Genomic DNA, 13,258 nt, shown 5'->3' with positions numbered 1-13,258 from the left:
TCGATAGATTTCTAAGAAGAAAAGGAAGGGAATTGGTTGAAGCTGAACGGCAGATGCTGATGCCAAAAATGCCAGAAAAACATCGCGAATGTAAAAGTCGTCTACTTTTGCGCTGTTTACCCTTCGGAAGGACTATGTTCACCTACAGGCAAAAGCAAACTGAAAAACAGGAAGTGGGTTATATCTATGGTGTAACCGCAAGGGTGACGTAGGACTATCGTTGATTTAGAGATCATTTGTTTGAAGTTGAATCTAAATCCATTCTGAATGAATGAATAAATGAATATTGAGGGGACTTCGAAAATGAGAGCGTTACGTTGGAGGCACAAGGTTTTATGCATCCAATATAGGATACGAAAAACCTTGTTCTGAAGAATAATCTTCAGAAGCTTTCCTGCTAACTGCACTTGATTGACAAATCACAAACCCAAATGTATTATATGGATATTTTATGGATAGAAAACATTAAAATAAACTCTTTCGCTTGAATGTAATTTTCAATTCCAAGGGGAACTGGCAGATTATCTTCCAGCAACGATTAGATATTTCCACATTTTCCTCGATACTGGAAGCCCACATGTGGTTAATGCTAATTCGATAACCACCTGTTAATAGCTCTTGATTGAAACATATTTGGTCACAGTGTTACATGGATAGAAAACATTCAAATAAACTCTTTCACATGAATGGATTTTTTAATTTTCCAGAGGAACTGGCAGAATATTTTCCGGATCTTTCTCGATGCTGAATGGCATCCAAACGGAAAGAATTCCGTGCGTGTATGTGTGTGTGTAGCGGCTGCTTCAATGGTCACCTTCTCTTCTCCTGAAGGATCGGCTTCTCTGTGCTCCCTCACGGTTTCAAACAAACTGCTTGCGTTTCAGGGCAGATCTCGATCCTTCGCCGTCCAGCATCCTCATCAACGATGTTGTCCTGTCGATGTCCTCACGAAAAATGGATGTGTCTCACCACCAGAATATCGCTTAAGTATGCTTTTTGTGTGTGATTGAATCGAGAGAAGGTGTGGTTTACGATGGCAATTTGGAAGGCAAACTAGAGGGGAATGAACTCTCTGAGCTCGGAACTTTCGGCGACTGAGCAATAATCGATTGCGGGCGCATACAATATTGGATACGGAAATATCCTACTGATGGGGAAGAATAATCTTCAGAAGCTTTCCTGCTAATTACACTTGGTTGAAAAATTACAAAATCAAATGTATTTGATCGCTGTGTTATATGGTTAGAAAACATTAAAATAAACTCTTTCACATGAATGTATTTTTAAATTCCCAGAGGAACTGGTAGATTATTTTCCAGAAATGATTCGATCTTTCCGGAACTTTCTCGATGCTGAATGGCATCCAAACGCGTTTTGTGTGTGTGTAGCGATGTCTTCCCGGGAACCGTTTGTGGCATCACTCTCCTCCTGATGGATTGACACCGTTCTTCCGCGCTTTCATGATAAACGAAGAGCTTCACCACAACAGCGACAACATGCTCCAATCGCTGTTCAATTAAAACTGAGTGGATTTCCGAGCGGCGCTCGCTTATATACCAATTGGTGATTTCAATAGCCTGTTTTGAAAGCAATTTTAAGACTATTGAAACAAGTTTTTGGATTAAAAAGTAACAAGTATATGACGCGTAGACATTTTATCTTTCAAATGAAGTGTTTATCATACCATTTCGTTCAGTTGTTGAAGAGCTATTAACGCTCCAAATCTCGGTCTCCGGTGTAACGCTTTCGTTTCCGAAACTTTGATTTTACACCCCGGTATAGAAATGAAAGACGTAGTCCTACGTCAAAACCTACAGAGAGTCAAACTAGTCAAATACAACTTCTTTTGTATTATTAACTTTCTAATTATTGCAATGATCAAAATTCTGACGGAATTTCATTTTTTTCAGCTTGGTGACGAACTTCCCTGATATTCCCTGACTTTCCCTGACATTGTTTGAATTCCCTGATTTTCAAGGATTTTCAAGGTAGTCGACACCCTGTTATAGATGATTGCAGAGTGTTATGGATTACAGAATGCAATATTGCGATCCGTTCGGAAAATTCCGACGCGATCGGATTTCAGAGTATTGGAAAGTATTCGTCAGTAGACGGATCTAGAATTTTCGACAAAATAACACTATCGATCTCGTCAGGGCGTATTTTGTCGACTAACCAAACTAAAAATGTGCATATGAGGTAATCATCGCTTCTGTCGTTAAACCGAATACATCCGGCAACGTGTGGAACCGAATACGTGTAGTGCTGTAATGGAGCTCATTGAAGACTTAATTTTTTGTTTGAACACACGTGCTGTAATGTCATGACGATGCATGCGATTTGGCATAGGCTGTGTCGACGTTGCTCACGATAGCGTCTCGCAAGTACATTTTTATGTATGAATGACTTGCAGCCAAGTATACTGTCAGTCATTTCTAAAATGATCGTTAAGAATAATAATTAAGAATCTAAATTTTGAAAACCATTTTTTTAGTGTAGGACTCGAATTGTTTTTTTATTTTCATATTGAAAAAAAATCAGATAATTTCCTGCAAATTATATTCATGACAGATTTTGCAAGAAAACACTCAAGATTGATTTTGGAAAAAATGATGTTTTATGATGTAAAGCAGTCGAATCAAATCGTTCGCTTGTTATAATGGTCTTGGCTGAAGGACGATGCTCTGTGTGAGACCAGGAGGATATGATGTACCATAAGTTACTAAAAACGGGTGAATCGTTGAATACTGACCGTTGCTGATAATCAATGATAAAATTAATCTTAGCCCGAATGGGCCCGAACACACAGTAAAGTGATATTACAGCATGAGAACGCACCGACACACACCATTAAAGCCGTGAAGGGCGCAATGAAAACTCTTAACAGCGAAACGTTATCGAACTCGCCGTATTCTCCAGATTTGGCCCCGTAAGATTATCACCTTTGAGCTCCAATGTGGCATACACTTGCAGAGCGGCACAATTGCTGCTTCCACACCAGATACAAAGATGCTTAATCAACGAAAACATCCACATCCACTAAGTTTCTGAGAGTGTTTACATTGACGTGATGTCCCTCTGTACTTATCTGTACTTAAATTCATCTAACTTCGTGGAAATTCCGGGTTTTTGTGGAAATATGTTAAATGCCAATATTTCAATGGTATGTTTTTTTCATATCAAAAACGTGGCACTAGTGTCATCATCAAGCTTGTTCGACCTCAAATTATAATCGAGTACAACCGATAAAATGAAACCAATTGCCCGTCACCACTGCTTGGATCAGCACGATTATGCGCTGTGTGTGATGCTTCGACAGCAAATCAAAAAAGGTTAAACGATAAAACGATAATGATGATCGAGGTAGGGAAAACCTTCACGACCGTTCAAATCGAACCGAAAAAACATCAGGACCGAGGGGTGGAAGTAGCATGAGGCTACCAGAAGCTACCAGCACCGTGGGATAAAGCTCGTATACCAAAAGAGGCATAACTGCATCCCTTTTCTCTATCACATATACTTTTAACTTGGTTCGACTGTCGAGATGCCGAGGCCTTCTCGCCGACCCGCCGGTCCCGTTTCGGAACGAAGCGGTCACGTAAGGATTTCTTCGCTGAGATCTCCACATGATGCTGAGGGGTGTGGAGCCAGAAGAGTGGCAAATTGCAGCGGGAACTGCTCTCTCCCACCATTGCAATCTTCTGTGGGGCGCAAAAGTGTTACGATAATAAAACGCCAAAAAGAGCGGACGGCCAGAAGAAGTGAAGGAATGAAAAACTGATCCTCCGCGTGGCTTGTCACCGAGTGAAAAGAGATCTGCTGCTGCTGTTGCTGATGCTGCACACACACACGTTGGGGAGATGAAATGCATGCAGCTCTCAACAGCCGAGTGAAATTATTTGGCGATGCATGAAAACGGAAATATCAATTTAATCGCATCAACTTCAAAGGCCTGATTCTTAATATCTTAGCAGCCATGCGGCGGCAGTCACCCGGTCGGTCGGTCGCTCGCTCGTTTGCTTTTGCTTTTAATTTATTCGCAACAGATCTTGATCTTGGGAGAGTGGCTTAGCGTTTTCTCCGGTCCTCACTTCGCGCATCATGTTTATCTTTTTATGTGCACGAGGGGGTTTGATGTTCGGTAAGCCTAATTGGAATCTGGATGAAATGTGCCGTCTCTTATGTATGCGCACGAGTGCAAATGAGAATTTCTGGAGTGCCTTTTTAATTATATGATTGTGTGTAGTGGCGATTGCTTCGCTGCCCCAACCAAATCAATCGCTTGACGAACCGTTGCCAAATGTTGTTGAACTTAACGGTTTCAGTGATGGTTGTGATTAGCTTGAACTCCACAGCACAACCACACAACAGCAGCAATTCTTCTTCTTCTTGAATGGCGTTAACGTTCCCTGTGGAACTTTTGCCGTCTCAACATATGCATTAACTAGCGTCATTTATTAATACTTAGTTGAGATTTTCTAAGCCAAATAACACGCCTTGAATGTATTCCGAGGGGCAAGCTCTTGAATACGCATGACCACAGTGCAAGTCGAAGGAAATTTCTTTGACGAAAAATCCCCCGACCAGAACGGGAATCGAAATCGAACACCCGGCATGATAATGTGAGACGCTAACCACTCGGCCACGGGTGCACACAGCAGCAATTAGCACAACCAAATGAACTAAGCAACGAGTAACAAACTAATCTTTTATTTGGAATCCAAGCAATCCAAGAATCCAAGAGAAAATAACGAAATAATATTAGGTGAAGATGGCGTAACTCGATTATTATTCCAGTTAATCAAATTTCCAGAAATTCGTTGGAAAGCTACTGTCATTGCGCATCTTTTTCAATATATGTCAAAAAGTTGAAGCGTAAACAATCTGGTTTTATGCCACTTCGAATATGTTGAACTTCGTACGAATGAGAGTGTTTTTGCGGGGAGTGTTACTTCATTACCTCAATATGAAGGAAAAAGTATATGAGGTTGTGTTCAAGACACGACCGCATTGTTGACGAAGAACTACGCTGTTGTTTAATTCAAGTCGCAGTTTGGTCGCTCTGAAATGTTTTTTTTTATTGTAGAAACATTTGATGATAATTGTTTGATGATTCATTCTTGTGCTCGCAGAACAATACTTTGCTCGAGATAAGCGCAGCTGTCATACTTAGTGGAGAAAGTTTTGCTACTGGCAAGCGAAACCAAATCACATACCAAATTCCAGAACGACATTTACTTTCTTGGTGTCTAAATAAACGAAATAAACACTATCTGTTAATCTCAACAACCTCGAAAAGAGTAGCACTGCTTCATTATGATCAAGATTAGCGCAAATGTAATCCTAGTTGAAAGCCTAGTTATTGAATAACTTGGTATTCCCCCAAATAATTTTTGGTGCACAACCTTAATACCTGCTTCACCATAGCGTCAGTTCAATGCATTGATGACAGAAAACAAACAATGTTAACTGCTGAATATTTGCATCAGCAGAGATTCATTACTAATACCCTAGCGTAAATATTTCCCACCCGCTATCTTCCCTCCTTATTTATATTTATCATTACGATTGCATAATTTGCAACATAAAACAATCGACAATCATACACTGAGAGGAAAATTTAGTATAAAGGGTGTGTCACATCAAATTGCATCACGGAAAAAACGCTGTAGAAATTTAATTTTTAGGAATTATATCTTCAGCTTTCGCTTATAATCAGATAAGAGTGTATAGATCACGTTGGCCATGCTTCACTGTCAATTTTTCGTAAATTTGGAAAAATGTCGTCGAACGAAAAAGAGCGTCGTGAATTAATTCTGCGCACTCATTTCGAGAATCCGGAGTTGTCACATCAGGACATCGGTAAGATGCTGGGAATCGTCCAATCCACGGTCAGCAGAGTACTAAAACGATACTTCGAGAACCTAACCATCGACCGGAAGGTGAAGAACGGCAAAAATGGATGCTCCGTCAGTGAAAAAGATCACAAGCGCATTGTTAAGCAGTTTAGACGTGATCCGAGAAGTTCGGTCCGGGATGTCACCAATAAGCTGAATTTGTCAAGTTCATTCGTCCAGCGGACCAAGCAGCGGGAGGGCCTGCGTACATACAAGGTTCAGAAGGCTCCTAACCGCGACGAAAGGCAAAACATGGTGGGGAAGACGCGAGCCCGGAAGCTGTACACCGAAATGCTGACGAAGCCGCATTGCCTGGTAATGGACGACGAAACCTACGTCAAAGCGGACTTTCGTCAGCTGCCGGGCCTGTTGTTCTGCTCCGCAGAGGACAAATTCAGCGTTCCGGAGGAGATTCGCGAGCAGAAACTATCCAAGTTTGCCAAAAAGTACATGGTGTGGCAAGCGATCTGCTCTTGCGGAAAGCGGAGCGCCCCCTTCGTGATGACCGGCACGGTAAACGGGCAGGTTTACCTTAAGGAGTGCCTACAGAAGCGCTTACTACCACTATTGAAGCAGCACGAGGGCCCGACCATCTTCTGGCCGGATCTCGCTTCGTGTCACTATTCAAAGGACGTGTTGGAGTGGTACGAAGCCAACGGGGTCACCTTCGTGCCAAAGGAAATGAACCCGCCCAACGCGCCGGAGCTTCGCCCAATAGAGAAATATTGGGCGATTATGAAGCAGGCCCTCCGGAAGAACCCAAAAGTTGTCAAATCGGAGGCGAACTTCAAGAGAAAATGGATTTCTGTTCAAAAAAACTACAACCTGACGTTGTACAGAACCTTATGGACGGGGTAAAGAGGAAGGTGCGAGCATACGGGCTTGGGCTCGAAGTATGAATAAAAAGAAAATGCCAAAAGTTGTTTAATAGTTTTTATTTTACTGTCTAAAATTTTCAAAAGGATCGGTCTACTGGGCGAATTTCTACAGCGTTTTTTCCGTGATGCAATTTGATGTGACACACCCTTTATATGACGAATTTTTTCGTAAATGTTACCAATTCGCTAGTCATTTTCTACCCTACTAATCATTAGTACATCTTACAAAAGAAAATTGGTAGGCATTACTTTTGTAGGATGGTGGGCATGTTGACCCACCATTGGAGCAACATCAGTGAAAACTTTGTTTTTTATTTGTAAGAGATAATGATAAGGGATAATGACATTATGTTGTTGATAATTAATTCTTATTTATAAAGCTGTCTTCAATCATACATTATCTTTTACACTGTAATTTCCTACATCCTACATTCTATATCTAAACATTGCTCGTGCAAATAGACAAATTTAATCGCAGCCTCGACCGAATTAGTCTCATATGTTTTTTTCAAATCCTCGTTCATCAAGGTTTTGCTCCTTTTCCTGTTGCACATTTTCATCCTTTAGGACAGGAACAACTCATTAGTTGGCAGTTGATGGGACCAGATCGCAGTACATTTCATCCGCATTATTTGCTCTCCCGTTTCCTGATGTATGATTATGGTTAGTTAAAAATATGGGTTTGTGATGAAATATATGTGATTACCTGACATTTATTTGTGTTGCAAATGCTTAGTCTAGTATACATTGAATATTCCACCAGTCAACTGTGCAATTTTAATCCAAGGTTAGAAACTGAAAATTAAAAGGGAAAGGATTGTGTTGAAGTTTATTTTTATAAGATTCGGTGTATTAAGATTTCACTACAACGAATTAAACTTTTGTTTTCCCGCAGCGAAAACAAGTTCTCGATATCTTTGTGGTCGAGAATTTGTTTTCGACGAAGAGAAACAAAAGCTACATATATTTTAATCTAATAAAAACCAAAAAACCTTACCTCCGAATGGCTTTGTTTCCTCAAGAAGAATGACGAAGTACGCACATTACAGTTCCTAGAAATGAAAACAATCAAGGTTACACATGCTATGAAGTAAAATGTACGAATCTTTAGTAGGGATGTATATTGTATAAGACATCCGTTTTACAAAGTTTTGCGTACATTTTACCAATGTTTCAACTACTAAAGATTTGGTAGCTGCATTTACTAATGTTTTCCTCCAGTGTAGCATAGAAAATAGGCGATTTTTGCATCATTACAGAGCCAATGCACACGGGAGCAGATACAAATGGAATTTCAGCGTAGCAAATATGAACTATTTTTACGTACGGGTTATGAAGCACACACGTACACACACAATTATCCATATATCGATGGGTTGAAGCAACTAAATATACACACACTTATCTCCGTTCTGCGTTCTGCTCAACAGAAGCCCTTTCTGTTAATATTGCCAGTCTACATTAGCTTAGCTATCATCCTTTGTGGAGAGAGTTTTCCTACCGTCATGCGAAACCAAATCACTGACAAAATTGCAGAACATTTATTTTCTTGGTGAGCTGACGATAGCCTAGCTTGATGATTACCCACATAATTGTGTAGCTCAAAACATTAATGCAATGGTGTCAGTTTGGTGCAATGATTGCAATGCTAGAGACATCAGTGAATGAGTAATTTGGTCGCATCCACAGCTCAGTCCGAAACGAAGACAAGCAATTGTCATTGCTTTGAATACAGAAGTTGGCACCCTTAATGAAAGACGTAGTTCTACGTCAAAAAGTCACAGAAGAGTTGTGTCTGAGATACGACAGCATAGTTGACGTAGCATTCCGTTAGGCTATCTGTTGATTTTGGATAGGTATGAAAAATTACATCGTTAAACTTTTTGATAATGATTTGGTGGCCCTGGAAAGGTTGTTGTTGTATTGTTTGTTCACTCCACTAGTGTTTACCGAATGATGATGAAAGAAGGATGGTGAACAGTTGTTGAATGGTGCGTATCAGATAAAAGTGGAACCGAAGTGGAACGAGATATGATGAAAACAGCCCTCTGTGTCCTAGACGAGATGCCTCCTGTGTTATGTATGGATGAAATAAAGAAAAAAAACTCACCAGTGTAATATAAGATAATTACCAACACCGAACACAATCATCAATTTTTCTCATCAGTAAAAACATGTTACTTTAATATAGAGAAAACATATTTAGAATGGAAAAGGTAATTTTTTTATAACTTTTACTTTCTGAATGTTTATTCAACCCAATGCGAATATTAATTGGACTAACAACATCTAATACGATATGTACAGCATATGGGAAATCCCTTTTTCTAATATTTCTTCACTTTTCCAATTTTTCTCGCCGTATAAACTTTCCTTGGGTAAAAATGAACACAACAAAACAGACAACTTAAACCAAACGACCCGTTCTCGAGCGGGAATACCCCTTGGTTTTTTGTTTATGAAAATTCAAATAAATCTTTTCATTTATCAAGTCATTTTTAACACAACTGCTACCGTATACAATTTTACACTTACACTTGTGCTAAATTTTTCACAATACAGGGTCGGTCATTGATATGAAATTACACGAAGCAACCAACATCAACGTTCTAAATTTAAATTTTTGTTTGCTAGAACTAACCGTATCACTCACCTTACTTGCAGTATAAAAATGCCCCCGACTTGCATATATTTGCAATGCCGCTTTCCCCCATGCAGCTTGGTTTTGATGTCTCTGTTAGGGAACACATTTCGGTGGAAGCAAAAGCTCCCCCTACTTTTATGTATTTGCAGTGCCGATTTCCGTCAGGCAGCTTGATGCCTCTGTTAGGGACCCGCCGCATGTGTCGTTAATTTTGATCAATCAAAAGTGGGAATTTCCGTTAGAAGAGGTGTCGAGATGTTTCAATTGTTCGATAGTTAGTTTCATGACGTATATTATATTCTTCAATATAAGTAATTGTTATGGAGTGCCGAAATCGATTGACGCAAAAATTTCATCAATCCATCATGAAATGACTAAGCAATAAGCATTTGAAATTGGACAATTTTCACGATGTGCTCGATTTTCGATTTTCAATTTGTACCCTAATATGTTCCCGAAAGACGGAATCCTACGTCAAAGGCTGCGGAAAGTCATCGCATTTTGGTAGAAGTTTATGGTGACCATGCTCCAACTCAGACGTGGTTTGCGTGGAACATATTTGAACATATATTGACCCCAAATAATAGACAATGCGTGAGCCCTAGTCTTATGTTGCCTACGCTCAATTTCTATTGGGTTGGGATAGGATTTTTTTTATTTTTTTTTATCCCATTTATTTATTTATCAGGCTCATTAGCTTTTTATCTTTAACAGAGCCGGGGTTTTATTGTGTACATGTACATATGTTTTATGTTTTTATAAATTGTAAATCACACAGTAGTAGTAGTAGCCATTTAGGCGTTAGGTTTCCTGTTCGTAAGGGTATTCTATCTGTTCTTCCATTGTTCAGCAGACCGGACAGCGGAGACAGTTGATATTGATCATTGTTGGGTTATATATAGAACAGCAGCCCGATGTTTCTTGCAGAGCAGAGCAGTTGTATGGATGAATCGATCTTTGTTCCACCGTGGATCGATCTCCATCGCTGATGATGGTTGCGTGGACATAGTTATTCTATAACAACACAATGATGGTCAATTGAGGGCCCTGAGTTTGAACTCACGATCGATCGCTTAATAAGGGAACGCGTAACCAAGTGGCTGCGAAGACCCCCTTGGGATAGGGTTGCCAGGCCCCTGCCTCTTATACACCGATCACCGTACACAATTCGTTCTGAACTGGTTCTGAACTGTCTACACAGTTCATATGAACTGATGTCCTGTAAAAAACGACCGTTCGTTCACTTTTTTCACATGTCAAAACATTTGCTAAAATTTAATTTTGGGTGTAGCTTTTGTGTGTGCCATAAGTGAATTCAAGACATGTGATGCGATAATTAAGGTCGCCCTGGTCTAGTTGATACAATTTATAGCAACAAACTGAAATCCAAATTCATTCACATCGCTGGAAAATTGAATGCCACAAGATTAATACTTGTTGATTTTGGTATCCTTTCTGAATGAAAAAGAGAATACTTAGTAGAACTCGCACGAGTCAAATATGTTCAAAGAAAAAGTACTGCATATGAACCCCGCCACATTTTATCCGCTCCATATGTTCCGATTCATATCTATCACCACTACTGGCAGGATCTTTCTCCGCGCTAGTGCACCAGAGTCGCATATAATTGCAGTGTCAAACCCACCGACGACAAGCATCGTTTAATCGGCGAACCGTCGAGAAACCATAAATTCCAGTAGAAAAAACATTGGGTTTCTTCTACTTCCGCAAACAATGCTCGCAACGCTAACTCAACTATTTTCTACCTCGGTCCACACTTTGTGCGCCCGGATCACCAAAACTGATAAGGGAGCCGTAATAAATGACGCCTTCATTCGTTTTGGTGCTCGCATAGCCGCATAACTAGACGGCAAACTTTCGGCTCGATACAGTCAACTTGGGTATCCAAGTATCGCAGGGTTGTAATGTTATTACAATTTTCACCATAATCTTTTTGCGACCACAAAATGAGAGTGACGAGAATCGACCCTGTTCTCGGGAAAATAACCCATCTAAGAAGTGCCATAAAATTGCACCTCTGGCGGAAGAAGATACTTCGTTCCCTTTCTTCCTTTCTGTACCTCCACCAAGTAGTTGAAAACTCTCGATCGAGAAGATATTTACGGTGAACCCGGAGTGGTACATAGCAGCAGACATCGTGCATACGGAATCGTAGCGCCGGCGAACAAGTTGAATATTTAAACTTGTTCAGGAACTTGGTGCATTTCCTGCATTTTCCTGCACCGTTGAGAGCGAAAGACAAAGAAGGTATGCTTGGGAAATATTCCACAATCGTGCTTCGCTTCCTCCCCCACAGTTTGTGGGAGGGAGGTGGAGAGGTGAGTACTTTGTCTGCGAGAGTTTGTTGTTGCATTACTTCTCTAGTGTTAGCCTACAACGGGATGGAATCGGAACGCTGATGGTGACGGTGTCTACAGGTGTGGATTTTATCGAGCAAATATTTCTACGCAAAAATATTTTCCAGTTCGAGCCAACGCTCAGCGCTCAGATTTGAGATGGAAGTCGTGGCATATTTCACTACCGGTAAACAATGTTGCACTAATTAGGGCCCTCCGGCCATTCCCGGTTCATCCGGGGATCGGAAAACTGAATCCCTTTTCTTCGGTGCACATCTCTTTTCAAGGGTTTGATGGGAGTGTCTCCACATAGTCGCATTATAGTGCACGTAGAGCAACTTGGTATTCAATGCAGTTGGTGTCGTCAGCAGAGAACAGAAGGGGGAAAAGGTGACATATGTAATGAATGGAATAAACTTTTTCGTCATCAGGTTGTTCGTTGGAGGGATTTATCTGAACCAACTAATCAGAGTTATAAACTTGGATGTTGTGCATATTTGAAGAGACAGGTGCCAGCAGGAGAAAAGGTGCGAGAGGTGAAAATTTAATGCTGATAGTGATAATAGAACCCATGTGTCATCACTTCTATGTAGCTCTGTGCGGTTTATGATAAGCACAGATAGCAGCGTTGGATGGCTGGTGTGGTGCCATAAATCTAATTCCGGTTTTTGTTGAAAGCTCTTGGTGTGTTTTCAGATCATTATCAGTCCGGAAACTATCATGTGAGTTATGGGTTGAAGTGTCATTCAAGCGATCCAAGCCTAAACGACTGGAATATGCCGACTGTACACTAAGCATGTATGTGTGTAATTCTAGTCATGACATGCTATGCAGACGGGGCGTTTCATGAATGGAAATATATTTTTGCAAACTAACTCGCTCAGATGCACAAAAAAATTTTTAAACCTTTTTCAGGGAAAACTCGTTCATAGTTATACACCCAAAATTGATTTTTAGCTCATGTTTTGTCATCTCGATTTATGATATTAAATGAGACATAAGATAACAGAAAATGTCATGGCTCACAAATACTGGTATGCATTTGTATAATATACATGGTACAGCAATAGGGGGGAATACTGTATCGGTGCACGAGAGTATACTCGCGTTCCATATACTGTTGGCCACAACAATATATTAAAACGAAATAAAACAATTTTCTGCAAAAACTAAAGGAATACTTTTATTGTGACCGTGTCGTATTAAAGTTTACATAAGAATGAAAAAAAGCTTCTTCTCAAGCTTCGATAATCGTTGTCGTCCTCAAGTGGCTTGCTGGTTCCAGCATCCTTTGCATATCCTGGATCCATTGGAGTTTTCACAGGTTTGGAGTCCAAAAGGCCATACTTTCCTGCAAGATTCTCGATGTATCCTTTGAGACTAATTGAGAACTTTCCATTTTCAGCCGCTATCTCCATACCCAAGAAACTGCGAAGATCACCCAGCTCGGTAATTTCGAAATGTTTTTTCAGTGTACAGTGA

The 13,258-nt window shown here is 40.3% G+C and overlaps 1 protein-coding gene and 1 long non-coding RNA gene across 2 annotated transcripts in view; one reads left to right on the top strand and one right to left on the bottom strand.

Annotated features, from left to right (window-relative positions):
- The window catches only part of LOC129765615 (tyrosine-protein kinase-like otk), a 191,195-nt gene that overhangs the window by 121,618 nt on the left and 56,319 nt on the right, over nt 1-13,258 (top strand). The gene's annotated exons all lie outside the window — the stretch shown is intronic.
- LOC129765031 (uncharacterized) lies at nt 7,067-7,823 on the bottom strand. The gene is made up of 3 exons (XR_008741334.1): nt 7,773-7,823; nt 7,482-7,570; nt 7,067-7,422 (listed from the first exon to the last, which is right to left on the bottom strand). It is a non-coding gene; the product is annotated as an uncharacterized LOC129765031 (long non-coding RNA).

This window comes from Toxorhynchites rutilus, chromosome 2, assembly GCF_029784135.1.
Source record: "Toxorhynchites rutilus septentrionalis strain SRP chromosome 2, ASM2978413v1, whole genome shotgun sequence".
NCBI lineage: Eukaryota > Metazoa > Arthropoda > Insecta > Diptera > Culicidae > Toxorhynchites > Toxorhynchites rutilus.
This window is presented reverse-complemented; position numbering and strand designations above follow the sequence as displayed.